This window comes from Rutidosis leptorrhynchoides, chromosome 5 (assembly GCF_046630445.1).
Source record: "Rutidosis leptorrhynchoides isolate AG116_Rl617_1_P2 chromosome 5, CSIRO_AGI_Rlap_v1, whole genome shotgun sequence".
NCBI lineage: Eukaryota > Viridiplantae > Streptophyta > Magnoliopsida > Asterales > Asteraceae > Rutidosis > Rutidosis leptorrhynchoides.
The window spans coordinates 428,969,445-428,992,250 of NC_092337.1; the positions used below are offsets into that span (position 1 = coordinate 428,969,445).

At 31.6% G+C, this 22,806-nt stretch overlaps 1 long non-coding RNA gene across 1 annotated transcript in view; it reads left to right on the forward strand.

The window, feature by feature from the left end:
• LOC139848178 (uncharacterized) overlaps positions 1-22,806 on the forward strand; it is a 47,854-nt gene that overhangs the window by 10,410 nt on the left and 14,638 nt on the right. The window lies entirely within an intron of this gene.

Below are 22,806 nucleotides of genomic sequence, written 5' to 3' on the forward strand. Positions count from 1 at the left end.
TTTCCATTTCTCATAAACATACGTCTCATACATAGAGACAAAAATCATTCATATGGATTGAACACCTGGTAACCGACATTAACAAGATGCATATAAGAATATCCCCTATCATTCCGGGAAATCCTTCGGACATGATAAAAACAACATCGAAGTACTAAAGCATCCGGTACTTTGGATGGGGTTCGTTAGGCCCAATAGATCTATCTTTAGGATTCGCGTCAATTAGTAGACTTGTTTACTAATTCTTAGGTTACCAAGCAAAAAGGGGCATATTCGGCTTCGATCATTCAACCATATAATGTAGTTTCGATTACTTGTGTCTATTTCGTAAAACATTTATAAAAGTAGCGCATGTATTCTCAGTCCCAAAAATATATATTGCAAAAGCATTTAAAAAGGGAGTAATGAAACTCACAATACTGTATTTTGTAGTAAAAATACATATGACGACATTGAACAATGCAGGGTTGGCCTCGGATTCACGAACCTATAATATTTGTATATTTATTAATATATATAATTGAAATCGAACAAATATATATATATATATATATATATATATATATATATATATATATATATATATATATATATATATATATATATATATATATATATACATTTCTTAATTATATCTGATAAGGCTAAAAAAGGAACATATATTTCATAGCAATATCCCTCCTAAATAATAGGTTTTCATATGTAATTGTATTATATTTTCATTGTAATTGTTTAAATAAATAAGTACGAAGACAAAAGGCGAAAACGAAGATTTGAAGACACAAACGTCCAAAAAGCTCAAATGTACAAGATACAATTCAAAAGGTTCAATTTATTGATGAAAAACGTCTAAAAATGACAAGAGTACAAGTTACAAAACGCAAAGTACAAGATATTAAATTGTACGCAAGGACGTTCGAAAATCCGGAACCGGGACATGAGTCAACTATCAACGCCCGACGCAACGGACCAAAAATTACAAGTCAGCTATGCACAAGAATATAATATAATATATAAATAATTATATTAATTATTTATATTTTATATTTATATATTTATTATGTCGACAAGCTAGGAGCCAAAAGTTTGTGAGCTGGATTTTCAAACTCCACTGCTCGCGGAGTTTGAAGGCCAAAAACTCCACGACTCGCGGAGCTGCCAAATTCCAAAATGCCTATAAAAGGTCACGAATTCTGCGAGTAAAAAAAATATAAATAATAATAATAATACTCTGTAATAAATAAATAAATAAATATATAATATATATAGTATAGGGTAGTTTTATATTAGATTCGTTCGGGTTATGTAAAGGTTATTTTACGGGTTTTTGAAGTCGAAATTCTGTCCGTGTAACACTACGCGATAAATACTCAATGTAAGTTATGTTCTCCTTTTTAAATTAATGTATCGTACTTAAGTTATTATTATGCTTATTTGAGTCAAAGTAATCATGATGTTGGACTAAATATTAAAGATAGGGGTAATTGGGGTTTGTACCATAATTGGGGTTTGGACAAAAGAACGACACTTGTAGAAATTAGACTATGGGCTATTAATGGGCTTTATATTAAATTAACGATACCTCGTTAATTTAATATAAAGGTTATGATTTGACGTATCTATATATAACCACATACGCTTAATCGGAAACGATGGGCGGGATATTTATAAGTACGAATTATTGTTCATTTGACCGGACACGGGGATGGATTAATAGTCAATGGACTCATTAAAACAGGGGTGGATTACATTCAAGGGTAATTGGTGTAACTGTTAACAAAGTATTAAAACCTTGGTTTACACACAGTCGATAACCTGGTGTATTCATTAAGCAAAGTATTAAGACCTTGTTATAGTTCGAATCCCCAGTTAGTTGGAATATTTGACTTCGGGTATAAGGTTAAATTTGCCGAGCAGTTTATAATTATGACCGATGAACTATTATGGACAAAAACCAGATAGGTTTCAAATACATCCAGGACAAAGGACAATTAACCCAGGACAATAGATTAAAATCAAAATGTCAAACATCATGGTTACGGAAGTTTAAATAAGCATAATATATTTTATTTCATATTTCCTCGTACTTTTATTTATTGTCATTTTAATTATTGTTATTTATTTTATATTTTTATTTAAATATCGTCATTTACTATACGCTTCGCTTAAAATATAAATCGACAAACCGGTCATTAAACGGTAAACCCCCTTTTATATATTATTATATATAATTATATATATTTTGTACAAATATAGTTGTTTAAAAATATAGTGTGCAATAAGCCCGCTCCCTGTGGAATGAACCGGACTTACTAAAAACTATACTACTCTACGATTAGGTACACTGCCTATAGTGTTGTAGCAAGGTTTAGGTATATCCCATTTGTAAATAAATAATTAAAACTTGTGTAATTTGTAACGTATTTCGTAGTAAAATATAGTACTATCACGTACCCCCTAGCGAAAACATCAAGTTTTTGGCGCCGCTGCCAGGGAACGTCGCCGAAACTCTATATTTTTAATTTATTTTTATATAAATATATTTATATATATTTTTAGAAAAACAATATAAAAAAAACACGTTTTTTTCAAACTCCACGACTCGCGGAGTTTGAAGGCATAAAACTCCACGACTCGCGGAGCCGTCCTGACGCGCTGACAGAAACCCTATTTTCGCTTTAATTACGGAGTAATATTATTTATTATTATTTTTAAACCCTAATTACTTTATTAGTTTAATATAATTAGTTTTAATTTTTAATTAAATTGTATTTTAATTATAATTAGTTTTATTATATATAAAAATTAATATTTTTATAAAATAAATATAAAAATAATATTTTTTATAAAATTAGTAATTTTATCATTTTTGTATCTTTTTAATTATTTAATCGTAATATTTGTATTTTTATCGTTCATATCTAGTTTTAAGCTTAGTATTTTGCCGTAGCTTATTTTTATTTCTAGATTTTTAGGCCTTGCCGTAAATTCCCTTAAATGCTTATTCCTTAGACTAAGATTTAGGTACTTTAGAATTTTGCGATGCCGTTTTTCGCGCTATCTTTCTTACTTTTATTTTTCGACGTTTTTCGACGCGCACTCTTTTTCTTTCTTATTTCTCGACACGCTAGTTTTTAGGACTTAGAAATTTTCTCTATTTCTTATCTAATATCTCAAACGGAAAGAAAAATTATTTAAGTGGTTAAATTAATGGACGTTGACAATTTTCTGCTTCGTAGTAATAGTTGGATTTGTTAGTGGCTGAGTTGTGAGCTTCCGATTTAAAGAGTTCTGGCTCCCTGCTGCATCTTTTGGCTATTCGAAACGTGGGCAAAAGCAGAAAAGTCTATTAATTGGACAACTTATATAAGTTTTTCTATTTTTATAACTAATAGGATAATTAGTAAATGCACCACATTGTAGCTAAAATTTGGCCATCGCAATAAAATGGAAAATTTTGAAAACAAGGCTATGGAAACTCTTTTTGATATCCAAAATCAATTAAATCAATACTCTCAACCGAGTGTTGATGACAATTCGCTCAGTCAATCTTGGATCACGAACGACGAAACAATAACTGGTTGTGAAATCTGTGGAGATTATCACTCAACATGGGAATGTTATTATTACGTTCCTATGAAAAATTACGCACCCACGGAACCTGAATGGAATGATTATGAAGAATACAATTCAAATTGGGATTATTCCCAAGAATATTTCCAAACTCAACAACCAGTAGACGGGGAAAATTACGTGTCTAAAAATTTATTAGACAATATGAAAATCAAACTCGAAGAACTCAATGCTCAAAATGAACAAATGAGAGAGTTTGTAAACTGGCAAGCTGAAACTCTATCAGACTACACACCTGTTGATCCGAGGAGTATTGTGCAAGAAAATCTCATATCATCGAATTTTGATGAATTCGAGAGCTCCGAAATCACCAACTATCCCGATGATACTTTTTATTCAGCTTTACCAATTTCACAACATATCGACACATTAACCCCTACCGACGAAATCAACGATCCATCAATGGATAAAGAAGAAGTAAGGGTGACAAATTGGTACTCTTGGGAATACGATAACGTTGAAAATTTTACCCCCGAGGCCAAACCGAACTTCACCATTCCACAACCTTCCAACCCAATATTCTCAATAGACGAGTCATCCACTGGAAATGAACTACGAGCTGTAATAGATAAGGACACCTCGAATTTCACCCAATTGGGTAATAGAGGTGAAAACTTTGATCCTGAGAATAAAAGGAAGGAAATATTAGGAATTGTCCACCCTATAGAAATAAGTATGTCGGTGTATATCGATCCATTTAACCAAGAACCAGAAAAGAGACATATCCATTTACTAAAAGCTACACTTAAAAAAGAATTAAATAGTGACGATCGGGTGGTTCTAAACTTTAAACCCAATGATATATTATACACCACCCGAGATGTAAATAACTGGCTCACTATTCTAATTCGTGGAACTTATTCTACCGATTTCACATGTCGTCAGCTAAGTGTGGGGAAGTCTAACCCCACTTAACGTTAAATTAGGGGTTCGGGTTAGTGCATAACTCGTTAAATAAACATGCATAATAAGTAAGGGTAAAAGACGCATTTTCAAATATTAGCAAACAGTTCAGAAAAGCAATCGTTTTTGGAAAAAAAGCATGTGTGATAAAACAAGAAGGAATGAACGATGAGGTGCACCATCTATCATCCTACAAATCTATGGTATCTTTAACTACTTTTCTACACTAATCACCCTCATAAATTTATAATTATAGTCTGATTTCATGCAAATGAGGGCATTGCATGATCTCAAGTGTGGGGAAGGGTTATAAATTCTCTCAGGTTTATACTTGGTTTATTTGCCAAATTTTATGAAAATTTGAAAAATTTTCAACTAAATGAATTCAAAATCATGTTTATACATATTTATGAACGATGAAAATTAGGTGTTAATACCGAAATTATCGTTACCTCGGAAAGGACATAAATTGAGAAACACCCTAAAACGCTTGAATTCATTTAAAATGGAATAAAGGAGAATAAAAAGGCAAAAAAAGAAATTAAGTGTGGGGAGAATGTACCTAGTTATTCAATTAAAAACAATCTAGCACATGTTTCTGTAAAGTTTATTGCAGATGCTTTTGTTTTGGACTAACTTAACTATTTTACCCGATGAAAGAAAAGAAAAGATGGATCTACACGATGAATCAATTCCATCATTAAAAGGAAGTAAAGTCTTCCGAAAAAGACACGCGCTTCGTGATTTAGGTCAAGAAGTTGTCGTCCAGACCAGCTGTAGGTTGGCGAAAAATCTAGAAAAGTCATCACTAAAATCAGCAGGAAATCCACGGACCTCAGCATCAAACAGGGTCGCCAAGTGGTCAGACTTATCCTAACCATGAGAGGATCTGTCTTGTAAAATGGGGAGGGCACCGTGCAAATGAAAGGACCCGTTCATATACATTATAAACGATTCACAATAGTTGATTACATCGCGAGGTATTTGACCTCTATATGATACATTTTACAAACATTGCATTCGTTTTTAAAAGACAAACTTTCTTTACAACAAAAGTTGACGGCATGCACACCATTTCATAATACATCCAACTATAATTTGGCTTAATAATAATCTTGATGAACTCAATGACTCGAATGCAACGTCTTTCAAAATATGCCATGAATGACTCCAAGTAATATCCTTAAAATGAGTTAATGCACAGCGGAAGATTTCTTTAATACTTGAGAATAAACATGCTTTAAAGTGTCAACCAAAAGGTTGGTGAGTTCATAGGTTTATCATAACAATCATTTCAATATATTAATAGACCACAAGATTTCTGTTTATAAATATATGTACACTCGCAAGTGTATAAAAGTATTCTATAAGTTGTAGGCACCCGGTAACAAGCCTTAACGTTCATGTTTTACCCTCTGAAATACACCAGATCAGGTGTGTTTAAAATAACCTCGAAGTACTAAAGCATCCCATAGTCAGGATGGGGTTTGTCAGGCCCAATAGATCTATCTTTACGATTCGCGCCTACCGTACATAGACAAGTAGTTTAATGTTACCAAGCTAAGGGTATATTTCTGGTTTAAACCCACGTAGAATTAGTTTTAGTACTTGTGCCTATTTCGTAAAACATTTATAAAAACAGCGCATGTATTATCAGTCCCAAAAATATATATAAAAGGGAGCAAATGAAACTCACAATACTGTATTTCGTAGTAAAAATACATATAACGTCATTTAACAAGTGCAAGGTTGGCCTCGGATTCACGAACGTATCAATATTGAGATTCAATATTGCAGGAAAATACGTAGACGCAACGGAGATGATAAACACTAGATTGACCTCACGAGCATACCCATGAACCATACCCATCACCTCCATAGCTATAACCCATAATTTCCTTAGCTTCGACTCATTCAAAAAAACTATTTTGAAATCACTCGGACAGCACTCCGTCGTAATATTTTATGTATACTAATAATATCTTGAAATAACACAGAGCAAATATATATATTTATATATATAAATCGATTGAGAGAGTTTAGAGAAATATATTTTCAAGTTTCTATGAAATAATGAAACCTACTGAATTCTATTTATAATAGATTTTTGAATTATTAAAGTGAATTATTAAAGTATGAATTATTAAAGTGAATTATTAAAGTATGAATTATTAAAGTGAATTATTAAAGTATGAATTATTAAAGTGAATTATTAAAGTATGAATTATTAAAGTGAATTATTAAAGTATGAATTATTAAAGTGAATTATTAAAGTATGAATTATTAAAGTGAATTATTAAAGTATGAATTATTAAAGTGAATTATTAAAGTATGAATTATTAAAGTGAATTATTAAAGTATGAATTATTAAAGTGAATTATTAAAGTTAAAGTAAAGTAAAAGTAAAGTAAAGGTAAAGTTAAAGTATAGTAAAAGTATAAAAACTATGTATGTATAATACGCGTATAAATACATATAATATTGATTTAAATCGTTATATATATTTAATAAAATAAAATATAAATATCGTTATATTTATTATACTGGTTAAGTAATGAGTTGTCAAAAGTGATTTTAGATATTTATAAAAGTTATATTCGTTTTAATAATAAAGTTCTTTTTAAACTGAAAACGTCTTTGTACGTTTGAAAATAGATTAATAGAATATTATGGAAACCAATTCTCTACTAACTTTTGTCTAACTTCCGTAAATGACACTTTTTTTTTATTTATAAATAGCTTTACAAATTATTCTGAATATCGTTAAGAGGAATAGATTTTTCTCAAATCATAGTGGACCTCTCAACAGAGACTTGTAATCATAATTCAATGTTTCTGATAATTCAATCATTTAATATGTATATATTTTAATTTCCTCAAAAATCATATTGAAACAAATACGTTCGTGTAAAGTATTATACGTTAATACTTTATTAATATTCTCAAGTTATAATATATATATATACATATACATATCTATTTATATATAACGGTTCGTGAATCGTCGGAATTTGGTCGAGGTTATAATGAATGTATGAACACAGTTTAAAATTCTTGAGATTTAACTTAACATACTTTGCTTATCGTGTCGGAATAATATAAAGATTAAAGTTTAAATTTGGTCGAAAATTTCTGGGTCGTCACAGCAAATTAGCTTGATAAGACTAATGAATCAGATCCCCAGAAAGGATAATCTCCTTAAAGATCAAAAATCAGCTTTTAAGACTGATATTACTCAATCCTTGAGATTGACCTTAAAGATTGAGAATTACAAACTCATGGAATTCAATGATATCTAAACTCGAGCTTGAACGAGAAAATATTTTGATCAAAAATACAAACCGATTTGTTTTCTGAAAAACCATTTTCAATGCGTTCATTACCATTGAACGTAAAATCCTAGGAATTTACCTGGAATTCATTAGGTCACCTGAACCAAATCGGGTGTCAACCGTAAGAACGGTGGTTGCATAGCATGGTTGGAGACAGGACCTTGTGCCAGACTGAAAAATCATAGGATGATCTTTACTATTACTCCTACAAAGGATAGTAATAGTATCCGACACATTTATAGACCATAATTAAAAGCAAGTCACGGGACATTGCCTTAACAGTTTCTTGTTCATCGCTTTCCTTTACAACCGGACGGTAGTTTACCGAAAGGTAATATACGGAGCAAGTATACTGGACGTGTTGCTTTCCCAATACAAGTTTAGCAAGTGGGTAACACAAAACCACAAGTGTTGAGCTAAAATTTTCAAATCTGAAACCCACACAACCCACAAAAAAATATTTTGCAAACACCGGTGAAGGGTTATTCCGGAAAACTTATCTAGGGTAAAAGCTAGATTGAATTTTCAAAAGATCAAATATTTTCATAAAGATCCAATTTCCTTAAGGATCTACATTTTCATAGTTATGTGGGACTGTAAACCGCGTTTCAAATGTGCACTTTGCTTTAGAAACCTAAAGTAAATCGGCTATTTGATTGCAAGTGTCATTGACCTAAACCCGAGGCAACTGTGGATGGCACACCCACCTTTAACCATGGTTCTATCGTTACTATCATTGTTTATACCGCCGTATCAAAATCACTGATGTATAAAGTGTGAGAATAAAAAAGTGATTCGAGTGAAGTGTGATTTTATTTCAAGTTATGTATTGCTTGAGGACAAGCAACGCTCAAGTATGGGGATATTTGATAAGGCTAAAAAGGAACATATATTTCATAGCAATATCCCTCCTAAATAATAGGTTTTCATATGTAATTGTATTATATTTTCATTGTAATTGTTTAAATAAATAAGTGCGAAGACAAAAGGCGAAAACGAAGATTTGAAGACACAAACGTCCAAAAAACTCAAATGTACAAGATACAATTCAAAAGGTTCAATTTATTGATGAAAAACGTCTAAAAATGACAAGAGTACAAGTTACAAAACGCAAAGTACAAGATATTAAATTGTACGCAAGGACGTTCGAAAATCCGGAACCGGGACATGAGTCAACTATCAACGCCCGACGCAACGGACCAAAAATTACAAGTCAGCTATGCACAAGAATATAATATAATATATAAATAATTATATTAATTATTTATATTTTATATTTATATATTTATTATGTCGACAAGCTAGGAGCCAAAAGTTTGTGAGCTGGATTTTCAAACTCCATGACTCGCGGAGTTTGAAGGCCAAAAACTCCACGACTCGCGGAGCTGCCAAATTCCAAAATGCCTATAAAAGGTCACGAATTCTGCGAGTAAAAAAAATATAAATAATAATAATAATACTCTGTAATAAATAAATAAATAAATATATATATAATATATATAGTATAGGGTAGTTTTATATTATATTCGTTTGGGTTATGTAAAGGTTATTTTACGGGTTTTTGAAGTCGAAATTCTGTCCGTGTAACACTACGCGATAAATACTCAATGTAAGTTATGTTCTCCTTTTTAAATTAATGTATCGTACTTAAGTTATTATTATGCTTATTTGAGCCAAAGTAATCATGATGTTGGACTAAATATTAAAGATAGGGGTAATTGGGTTTTGTACCATAATTGGGGTTTGGACAAAAGAACGACACTTGTGGAAATTAGACTATGGGCTATTAATGGGCTTTATATTAAATTAACGATACCTCGTTAATTTAATATAAAGGTTATGATTTGACGTATCTATATATAACCACATACGCTTAATCGGAAACGATGGGCGGGATATTTATAAGTACGAATTATTGTTCATTTGACCGGACACGGGGATGGATTAATAGTCAATGGACTCATTAAAACAGGGGTGGATTACATTCAAGGGTAATTGGTGTAACTGTTAACAAAGTATTAAAACCTTGGTTTACACACAGTCGATAGCCTGGTGTATTCATTAAGCAAAGTATTAAGACCTTGTTATAGTTCGAATCCCCAGTTAGTTGGAATATTTGACTTCGGGTATAAGGTTAAATTTGCCGAGCAGTTTATAATTATGACCGATGAACTATTATGGACAAAAACCAGATAGGTTTCAAATACATCCAGGACAAAGGACAATTAACCCAGGACAATAGATTAAAATCAAAACGTCAAATATCATGGTTACGGAAGTTTAAATAAGCATAATATATTTTATTTCATATTTCCTCGTACTTTTATTTATTGTCATTTTAATTATTGTTATTTATTTTATATTGTTATTTAAATATCGTCATTTACTATACGCTTCGCTTAAAATATAAATCGACAAACCGGTCATTAAACGGTAAACCCCCTTTTATATATTATTATATATAATTATATATATTTTGTACAAATATAGTTGTTTAAAAATATAGTGTGCAATAAGCCCGCTCCCTGTGGAACGAACCGGACTTACTAAAAACTATACTACTCTACGATTAGGTACACTGCCTATAGTGTTGTAGCAAGGTTTAGGTATATCCCATTTGTAAATAAATAATTAAAACTTGTGTAATTTGTAACGTATTTCGTAGTAAAATATAGTACTATCACGTACCCCCTAGCGAAAACATCAATATCCTTTTTATATTAATAGTATATATATGGATTTCATATATTCATTTTGTATATAACAATATTAATTTTTGTTATGTTATATATATTAATTATATCATTTGTATACTAATAATTAATAATAGTAGTTATAATAATGTCAAAATAATGTTATTAGCGGTAAAAAATGATTATCGTATTTAATATTATTAATATGATAATAATGTTATTAATTCTATTAATGATAAAAATAATGATATAAATGATAATGAATGTAAAAATGTTAATTTTATTGTTAATGATAGTTATGATATTGACTTTAGTAATTACATAATAATAATATCCATGATAATATAAATAATAATATTTATAAACCTATTTGTGATAATAATGATAATAATTTTAGTAATAATATTAATGATGATAATAATAATTATGGTTATAACAATAATAATAATAATAAGTCTAATAATAATAATATTTATTTTAATATTAATAATACTAATAATAATATTACTAATCAAAATATTGATAACACCTATGATAATAATTATAACAAAGTAGTAGTAGTAGTAGTAATAATAATAATAATAATAATAATAATAATAATAATAATAATAACAATGATACTTATAATAATGATTATAATGCTAATAATTATAATAACAATAATAAACATAATAATAACAATAATAATAATAATAATAATAAACATAATAATAATAACTAATAATAATAATTATAGAAATAAAATAAGAGTGTATACCCCTTTAATAGCTTTTTGTAAAAAGAAATGCCCTGAACCGGGCTCGAACCCGAGACCCCTCGAATACCCAATCACACACTTAACCACTGATCTGTTTCTGCTTTTCTGATTAAACCTCAGACCATCTTTATTTAACCAAACATTTCGTGTTCTTATATCTTCTTCTTCACAACCAATTTCAATCCACCACAATCAAATTAATCAAAACAATCAACTTTGATTCTATAACAGAAAACGATTAAACTGTGAATTTAAATTAAGAGACTCAACAAAATATATATATATATATATATATATATATATATATATATATATATATATATATATATGTGTGTGTGTGTGTGTGTATATATATATAGGAAAACAGCTGCTGCTGTGTTACGGTTTTTAAAAAAAAAATAAACAAATAATGATTTTGATTTCTACAATGTTATAGACCAAGATCACAATATGAATTGTGTTTCAAATCACTCCTAGAAACTATTGGATTCGTCAATTGAATTTAAAATTTCAAAACGAACTCGAATTTCTCTAAGAACGATTCGGTTGACTTTTTGAAACGAAACTTTGACTCAAGAATTTGGGTTTGTTATTAAGAATTGTGATGTGAAACTTTGCAAAAAGTTTACATAAATGAATCCTAACAAAACTGTATTATTACTTTTTGAAGTTGATTTCAAAATCGAGATTTGAGAAAAATGAAACAAGAACAGGGGTCCTGCTCCAGTTTCTGAATTTTTTTTTTTGCTAAGTTAATTCGAATATAAACGATAATTGATAATGGGAAAGGTGAGGTGTATATAAAATAGTTATTAATTTTAGCAGGAAATACTATTAAATACGATACAATTTTACACAAGATATTTATTTATTTATAGAATGGATATACTTAAACCTTGCTACAACACTTATAGGCAGTGTACCTAATCGTACAGTAGTGTAGTTTTTAGTAAGTCCGGTTCGTTCCACAGGGAAATCTTTAAACAAAGCTCAACGCTATATTAGTTTACTTTTATTAAAAATACAAATATATATATAAGTAATATTATTATTATAAAGGGGGGTTTTTACCGTTTAATGACCGGTTTGTCGATTTTAAGACTTTAGTCGCAGTTAAAACCTAATGTAAAATATAAAATAAATACAAGACTTAAATTAAAGCGTAAAGTAAATAACGATAATGAAATTTCGAATAATAAAAGTGCGATAAAATAAACTTACGATAATTAAAAAGTACGATAATTAAAAGTGCGATTAAATAACAATAAATAAAAGTGCGATAATTAGAAGTGCAATTAAATATAAAATAAAGGAAATTAAATATGAAATAAAAGAATTATGCTTATTTAAACTTCCGTAATCATGATGTTTGACGTGTTGATTTTAGTTTTATGCCCATGGGTTAATTGTCCTTTGTCCTGGATTATTTAATATGTCCGTCTGGTTTTTGTCCATAACAGTCCATCAGTCATAAATATAAAGTGCGAGTGTCCTCATCAAATTATTCTTATACCCGAAGTTAAATATTCCAACTAATTGGGGATTCGAATTGTAACAAGGTTTTAATACTTTGTTTAATGAATACACCAGGTTATCGACTGCGTGTAAACCAAGGTTTTACTACTTTGTTAACAATTACACCAATTACCCTTGAATGTAATTTCACCCCTGTTTTAATTATTCTAGTGGCTATTAATCCATTCCCGTGTCCGGTTAAATGAACGATTATTCGTACATATAAATACCCCGCCCATCGTGTCCGATCGAGTGTATATGGTAATTTATAGGGACGCCCAATTGTAAATATTTATATTAACATTAACAAACTATCATTTAGTTAAACAAATATAAAGCCCATTAATAGCCCATATTCTAATTTCCACAAGTGTCGTTCTTTTGTCCAAACCCCAATTATGGTACAAAGCCCAATTACCCAATTTTAGTAATTAGCCCAACATCATGATTACTTCGTTTTAAATAAGCATAATAATAACTTAGCTACGAGACATTAATGTAAAAAGGTTGAACATAACTTACAATGATTAAAAATAGCGTAGCGTTACACGGACAGAATTTCGACTTACACCCTTACAATATTCGCTAACATACCCTTATTATTAGAATTATAATTAAAATTAAAATATAAATTATAAATATAAATATAAATTTTACGTATGAATGAGGAAGAAAAAGATGATGGTTTTTGATCAGAATTCGGTTGGCTTTATAGGCAGTTTTCAAATTTGGGGCTCCGCGACTCGCGGCAAAATCCTCTTCAAACTCCGCGAGTCGCGGAGAATGAAATTACAGCTCAGTCCTTGGAGTCTTTCTCTGCCGACGGTTTTTTATTTATAAATATAATATATATATAATTAATATAATTAATTATATATTATATTATATTTATATACATAGTTAACTTGTAATTTTTAGTCCGTTGCGTCGAGCGTTAAGAGTTGACTCTGGTCCCGGTTCTGGATTTTCGAACGTCCTTGCGTACAATTTTATATTTTGTACTTTGCGTTTTGAATCTTGTACTCTTGTAATTTCGAGACGTTTCTTATCAATAATTGGAACCTTTTTGATTGTCTTTTGTACTTTTGAGCTTTTTGGTCGTTTGCGTCTTCAATTCGTCGAATCTGTCTTTTGTCTTCACCTTTTATTATTTAAACGAATATCTCTTGTAAATAGAACAATTGCAACTAAAAGCTTGTCTTTCTTGAGGAATAATGCTATGAAATATATGTTCGTTTTTAGCATTATCAAATATTCCCACACTTGAGCGTTGCTTGTCCTCAAGCAATATCGTCTTGAAATACTAGAATCACTTCTTTATTCTTCACACTTTGTACATCAGTGATTTCTATACGGCGGTATAAACAATGGTAGTAACGATATGGTTTACAGTCCCACATGACTATAAAAATTTAGATCCATTAAGGAAATTGGATCTTTATGAAAACATTTGATCTTTTGAAATCTAGTTTTTACCCTAGATAAGTTTTCCGGAATAACCCTTAACCGGTGTTTGCAAAATATTTTTGTGGGTTTGGTGGGTTTCAGATTTGAAAATTTTAGCTCAAAACTTGCGGTTTTGTGTCACCCACTTGCTAACCTTGTATTTGGAAAGCAACACGTCCAGTTTACTTGTCCCGTATATTACCTTTCGGTAAACTACCGTCCGGTTGTAAAGGAAAGCGTTGAACAAGCAACTGTTAAGGCAATGTCCCCTGACATGCTTTTAATTATGGTCTATAACGTGTCGGACGCAATTACTATCCTTGGTAGGAGCAATAGTAAAGCTCACCCTTATAATTTTTTTCGGTCTGGCACAAGGTCCTGTCTTTGACCACTATGCAACCACCGTTCTTACGGTTGACACCCGATTTGGTTCAGGTGACCTAATGAATTCCAGGTGAATTCCTAGGATTTTACGTTCAATGGTAATGAACGCATTGAAAATAGGGTTTTCAGAAAACAAATCGGTTTGTAATTTTGATCAAAATATTTTCTCGTTTAAGCTCGAGTTTAGATATCATTGAATTCCATGAGTTTGAATTCTCAATCTTTAAGGTCAATCTCTAGGATTGAGTAATATCAGTCTTAAAAGCTGATTTTTAATCTTTAAGGAGATTATCCTTTCTGGGGATCTGATTCATTAGTCTTATCCAGCTAATTTGCATGGTGCCCCCCCATTGTACGAGATAAATCCTTCTCATGGTTAGGATAAATCTGACCACTTGGCGACCCTGTTTAATGCTGAGGTCCGTGGATTTCCTGCTGATTTTAGTGATGACTTTTCTAGATTTTTCGTCAACCTACAGCTGGTCTGGACGACAACTTCATGACCTAAATCAAGAAGCGCGTTTCTTTTTCGGAAGACTTTACTTCCTTTTAATGATGGAATTGATTCATCATGTAGATCCATCTCTTCTTTTCTTTCATCGGGTAAAACAGTTTAGTTTAGTCCAAAGCAAAAGTATTTTCAGTTATTTGTTACAGATATATGTGACATATGTTTAAAATAACTTGGTAAATTTTCCCACACTTGGCTTTTTATTTTTCTTTTTATCGTCCTCTATTCCATTTTAAATGAATTTTGACATTTTAGTTTGTTTCTTAATTTATGTTCTTTCTGAGATAACAATAATTTCGGTGTTAAAACCTAGTTTTATCGTTCATAAATATGTATAAACATGATTTGAATTCATTTAATTGAAAAATTTTACTAGAATTGGGTAGTCAGTATATAAGACTAGGGCTGTTCTTTTTTATCAGAGAGCACTAGATTCTAATACAACTACTGCTTTACTAGTATTTTTAATGGTAACCAAGTGTATAAAGTAAAAAATTTTAAAATCCGAAAGAATTTAACCCCTTCCCACACTTAAGATCTTGCAATGCCCTCATTTGCAAGAAATCAGTAACAATTTAAATTATTGAGGGTGATTTGTGTGAAAATGATTAAATTTTTACCAAAGTTTCCAAATATATTGGCGTTTGTTTGCTGAATGATAAATGGTGCACATCATTTGTTCATTCCGTCTTGTTGTTATTTCACATATATTTTGCATCTTGTCGTCAAAATTAGTTGCTTTTGCTGAACTTAATGCCAGTCTTTGAAAATGCGTTGTTTTACCCTGTTGTGTACATAAGATAAACTGCAAACATATATACATATTTTTGAAGTTTGGTATATTACCCCACATTCAAAAATTATTAAAATCTAAGAATAAAAGTTAGATAATTATAAAAATGATTACAATATTAACAAAAATATTAAATGTATCAATAATTACAAATTACAAAATAAAAAAAATAATAATAAGTAAACTAAGGATGATATTGGTACCAATAGGGGTTCCAGGCATAACCATAAGTGCTATAGAATGCTTCGGCAGGGTCATACGTAGGATATGGTGGCTGCATCTCTATAGACCAAGGAGGGAAGACGGGTTTCGGTGTAGGAATATAGTTTCTACCTATATGTTGGCAATGAGCTATGATCTGGTTCTGATGAACTTGCCAATCTTCAAATGCTCTCTGTCTAGCATTTTCGTATTCCTGAGAAGCTATAAACCTATGCATTTCTTGCATCTCATTCCCCCCTCCTACATTACCTTGCTGCTGGTTTCTCTCCACCTGTGGATGTCTACCATGGTATCGTACTGCGGCGTTATTTCGCCTCTTCAAAACTTTCGCACCATGGTATACATTTAAACCTATAGTATCGCGGGGTTCTGGTTCTTCTACTAATAATCCCCCCCGACTTATATCCACACCGAGATATTCACCAATCAAAGTAATAAAAATTCCACCTCCTATTATGCTATGTGGTCGCATCCCCCGAACCATAGCTGATAAATAATAACCCACACAATACGGTAGCATCCTTCTCAACATGATTTTAGGTGTAGAAATTTACCGTTTTTCTTGAGTAATTCTTAGATAGCATCCTTCTCAACATGATTTTAGCAAAAAATTTGGTGATTAACGGTTAAAAATTGGGATTTTTGGGGGTGTTTTTCGGGTTTTTTCGGAGTATTTCGAGCTGTATTTTTGGGTGTGGAGTGTGAAACTGAGCTGTTGCAGCTCTTATTTTTTTTTTTCTGTAATCCGGTCCTCCCGCGAGTCGCGGGGATCTACCCTCCAAACTCCGCGACCCGCGGAGTTTTTTTTTTTTTTTTTTTTTTTTTTTTAATCATTAATTTTTGAAACAATTAAGTACTTAATTTTAAAATTTTGTTTCCCTTGTTATTTAGGACGAGGTCGTTTCGGATCGATGTCCTAGTCCGTCCTTCGACAAAATTTTAAAATTTGTCTTTTTGTAGCGATTGTTTTAAAAGCTAAGATTTTTGGGTTTTTTAATGTTTTTGGCATACTTTAAATCAATAAGATTAAAAATAATGATAATAAAAGTTCTCGTCCCTCCCTCGGGTAAAGCAATTTCGGTTCAAAGACCTAGTCTTCAACTTACGACGAATTTTAAAAATCATATTCTTAACTTAATGAGATAAAGTAAATTTTTGTTTTTAAATTCACACAACTTAAATATAAAATTCAAAATTAATATTAAAAATTCACACCAAACTTAAAATTTGAAATGCATAAAATTAAAAATTTATATTTTAAAAATTAAAAGTTCACACCAAACTTAATTTAAAAATTTATAAATTCATATCAAACTTATATTAATTTTTCAAATATTTACAATTTTAAATATATTGTTTTTACAGAGTTTACAATATTAATTTAAGATTTAAATATTAAGATTAAAAACATGGTAAAAATAAAATTAAAAATCTTTTTGTCTTTTTATCCCACTTTAATCAATCAAATATTATCAAAAATATGCGCCCCTCTTTTCGGTAAAGTATTTTCGGTTCCAAGACCTAATTTAACTCATGACGAATTTTTGAAATATTTTGGTTTGATTGATTAAAGATATTTATACCTTAAGAATAAACGTTAAATTTCGCAGTGATGTAATAAATTTTTGAATGATATCAATAATTTCGGTCGCCAAACCTAATTTTATTTAATACCAATTTAATACTTTTTAGCGAACAAATTAGCGTTTATTATCAAAAGGTTAAAAATAAAAATAAAAATAAAAACTGTACAGACATACATGTGAAATAGATTTCTTAGTTATATGATCTATCCCATTCATAAGATAGTCGGTTTAATTGGTTTTCCATGGCTACATAGGCGTAACCTCGAGCATTCAGTATCTTTTCTTCTCAACATATGAACGGTCCGTCTCTGCATAAAGTAACAAATTCGGTATTTGAATAGGTTTGATTATTTGAACATTTACCTCCATGTGACCATTTTCCGCATTTGTGACATCTTTCTAGGTGTCGTGCTCTTCTTTTCGCTGCGGATTTTGATTTTCCTTTACCAAATTGTAACTTATTATCTTCGCATCTGGATTCTTTTCTAACTCCGTCCATTCTTTCTCTGATTACTGATACTATTTCACTCGGGAGTATGTCATTATTACGTTTAGTGATCAAAGCGTGTAGCATTAGACCATGGTTTAGTTCACAGGCAGTCTTCATTTTGTAAAAACCTAAAAAAAATAAAAATTCAGAATGGGGGGAGAAGACTAGTTCTTTAGGGTCTGCTAGGGAAAGACCATTCGGGTTCCATTTTCGAGAACTACACGAAAACAGACAATCTAACTCTAACAGAAATACATATTATCCTTTAAAGACTTGATTCTCCCCACACTTAGTTAGCTGTGGTGTCGAAATTGTGATTAACTTTGTTGTCGACTTCCATCGGACCATGTATGTAATGTTTAACTCTGTGACCATTAACTTTAAATTCAATCCCATTTGAATTTATCAATTCTATCGTTCCGTATGGGAAAACTCTTTTGACTATGAATGGTCCAGACCATCTTGATTTCAATTTTCCAGGAAATAGCTTGAATCGTGAATTGAAAAGAAGAACTCTGTCTCCTTCTTTAAATTCTTTTGAACTTCTGATTCTTTTATCATGCCATTTCTTCGTTCTTTCCTTATAGATTAACGAATTTTCGTATGCTTCATGTCTTAATTCTTCTAATTCGTTTAGTTGACTTAATCGTAGACGTCCGGCTTCATGTAAATCAAGATTACATGTTTTCAAAGCCCAAAATGCTTCGTGTTCAATTTCTACTGGAAGATGACATGCTTTTCCATAAACAAGTCTAAAAGGTGTGGTTCCAATTGGAGTTTTGTAGGCTGTTCTAAAAGCCCAGAGTGCATCCTCCAATTTAATGGACCATTCCTTCGGATTTGATCCTACGGTTTTCTCTAGAATACGTTTTAAAGCTCGGTTTGTATTTTCAACTTGTCCACTTGTTTGTGGATGATATGCGGTGGAGATTTTATGAGTTACTCCATATCTTTTAAGAACTTTCTCAAGTTGATTATTACAGAAATGAGTACCCCGATCACTTATTAAAGCTTTCGGTGTTCCAAACCTTGCAAAAAGACGTTTTAAAAAGTTGACTACAACTCGTGCATCGTTAGTTGGGAGAGCTTGTGCTTCCGCCCATTTAGATACATAATCAATGGCTACGAGTATATATAGATTATTATGAGATTTTGGAAATGGACCCATAAAGTCAATACCCCAAATGTCAAATACTTCACATACTTGGATGACATTTTGTGGCATTTCATCACGTTGACTTATTTTTCCGGCCCTTTGACATGCATCACAGGATTTGCAAAGAAGGTGTGCGTCTTTGTAAATTGTTGGCCAATAGAATCCAGCATCATAAACTTTTCTTGCTGTTAGTTGAGGCCCATAATGCCCTCCTGTTGGTCCTGTGTGACAATGGTTTAAAATTTTACTAGCTTCATCTCCAAATACACATCGGCGTATTATTCCATCGGGACAACTTTTAAACAGATGTGGATCTTCCCATAAATAGTGTTTTATATCACTGAAGAATTTCTTTCGTCTTTGGTACGATAATCCTTTTTCAAGGAATCCACAAACTAAGTAGTTTGCATAGTCTGCAAACCATGGGATTTCTTTATAATCTATCTTCAATAGATATTCATCAGGAAAGTTGTCTTGTATGGCTGATTCATTTAGAACTTCTAATTCGGGATTTTCAAGACGAGAAAGATGATCATCGGCGAGATTTTCTGCTCCTCTTTTATCTCGGATTTCAATATCAAACTCTTGTAAGAGTAAGATCCAACGGATTAATCTTGGTTTAGCATCTTGTTTTGAAAATAGGTATCTAAGAGCAGAATGGTCTGTATAGACCACCGTTTTTGCTAGAACGAGATATGATCGAAATTTGTCAAAAGCAAAGACAATAGCAAGGAGTTCTTTTTCCGTAGTTGTATAGTTTGTTTGTGCTCCTTGTAATGTCTTACTAGCATAATATATAGGTTGAAATCGTTTTTCAATCCTTTGTCCTAAAACGGCTCCCATTGCAAAATCACTTGCATCGCACATTAGTTCAAATGGTAGATTCCAATTTGGTGTTATCATGATTGGTGCATTAGTGAGTTTCTCTTTAAGAATATTAAAAGATTTGATACACTCATCTGAAAAGATGAATGGAGCATCCTTTTCTAGGAGTTTATTCATAGGAGTGGCAATTTTAGAAAAATCTTTTATAAAACGTCGGTAAAAACCGGCATGCCCTAGAAAACTCCTAACTCCTCTAACATTGGTGGGATGTGGAAGTTTAGCAATTACATCTACTTTAGCTCTATCCACTTCAATTCCTTCTTTTGAAATTTTATGTCCAAGAACGATGCCTTCTTTAACCATGAAATGGCATTTCTCCCAATTAAGTACTAGATTTGATTTTTCGCATCTAATTAGCATTCGTTCCAGATTAACTAGACATGATTTAAATGTATTACCGAAGACTGAAAAGTCATCCATGAATACTTCCATGCATTCTTCTATCATGTTGTGAAAAATCGCCATCATACACCTTTGAAAGGTTGCAGGGGCGTTACAAAGTCCAAATGGCATGCGTTTGTAAGCAAAAGTACCATAAGGGCACGTGAATGTGGTTTTCTCTTGGTCCTCGGGTGCTATTGGAATTTGAAAATATCCGGAAAATCCATCTAGAAAACAATAGTAACTATTTCCGGCTAATCTTTCCAACATTTGATCTATGAAAGGTAAGGGAAAGTGATCTTTTCTGGTGGCGTCATTTAATTTTCTATAATCAATACATACACGCCATCCTGTTACAGTCCTAGTAGGAATAAGCTCATTTTTCTCATTTGTAATGACAGTCATGCCACCCTTCTTAGGTACGCATTGAACTGGGCTTACCCATGGACTATCAGAAATTGGATATATCAAACCTGCATCTAGCAGTTTAATAATCTCTTTCTTAACTACATCTTGCATATTAGGATTTAGTCTTCGTTGGCGTTGCACATACGTTTTATGACCTTCTTCCATAAGGATTTTATGTGTGCAATACGAAGGACTTATTCCTTTAATATCATGAATCTTCCATGCAATGGCTGGTTTATGAGCTTTCAACACAGAAATGAGTTGTGATTTTTCATTTTCAGTAAGAGAAGACGATATTATTACAGGTAATTCAGATTCACCATGTAAATAAGCGTATTCCAAATGGTTTGGAAGTGGCTTTAACTCTAATTTCGGAGGTTCTTCTATCGATGATTTATATCGATATCTGTCTTCTTCTTTTAGCATTTGAATTTCTTCTGTTGTTGGTTCATATCCATTAGCTATAAGTGTAGCTAACATTTCAGCTTCATCAATTGGTTCATTACCTTCTCCTAAAGAACATTCTCCTGTTCCTTGTAATTCTGGAAATTCTTCTAATAATTCTGCATGTGCATCTATAGTTTGAATATAATAACATGTATCATCTGCATATTGTGGTTGTTGCATTGCTCTATCAACTGAAAAGGTAACACTCTCATCCTCTATACTTAGGGTCAGTTTCTTACCGAACACGTCTATCATTGCTTTAGCCGTGTTTAAGAATGGTCTTCCTAATATGAGAGGAACTTGAGAATCTTCTTCCATGTCCAAAACAACAAAATCTACTGGAAATACTAAAGTACCAACTTTAACTAGCATGTTCTCCATTATCCCTCTAGGATATTTTATTGATCTATCGGCTAGTTGTATGCTTATTCTGGTTGGTTTTAATTCTCCAAGGTCTAGTTTAGCGTATAGTGAATACGGCATTAGATTTATACTAGCACCTAAGTCTGCCAATGCTTCTATTGAACTAAGACTACCCAGAAAACATGGAATTGTGAAACTTCCTGGATCAGATAGTTTTTCTGGTATCTTATTCAACAGCACTGCTGAACAATTAGCATTCATAGTAACAGCCGAGAGTTCTTCCATTTTCTTTCTATTTGAGATTAGATCTTTCAAGAATTTAGCATATCTAGGCATTCCTGAAATCACATCAATGAAAGGAAGATTTACATTTATCTGTTTAAACATATCCAAGAATTTGGATTGCTCGGCTTCAAGTTTCTCTTTCTTCATTTTACTCGGATAAGGAAGTGGTGGTTGGTATGGTTTAACATAAGGTTTATCCTTAACTGTGTTATCTTCATTAACCTTTTCAACTACCGGTTCTTTTTCCTTATCTTGATCAGGTTGTGGTTCTTGTGGAGTAGGAATGGTTTCATCAGAAGTTACAGGTATTTCAGGTGGTTTAAGTGTTGTACCACTTCTTGTGGTAATAGCTTTAGCTGTTTCATTCCGGGGGTTAGCATTTGTATCGCTAGGTAGACTTCCCGGTTTTCTTTCACCTATTAACCTTGCTAGGTTACTCACTTCTTGTTCCAGATTTTGAATAGAAGCTTGTTGATTTCTAAATGCTTGAGCATTTTGTTCATTAGTTTGTTTTTGAGATGTGAAAAACTGTGTTTGAGTTTCAACTAGCTTCGTCATCATATCTTCTAAATTCGGCTTTTTATCATCGGTTTGTTGTGGTGGTTTGTTTTGAAAA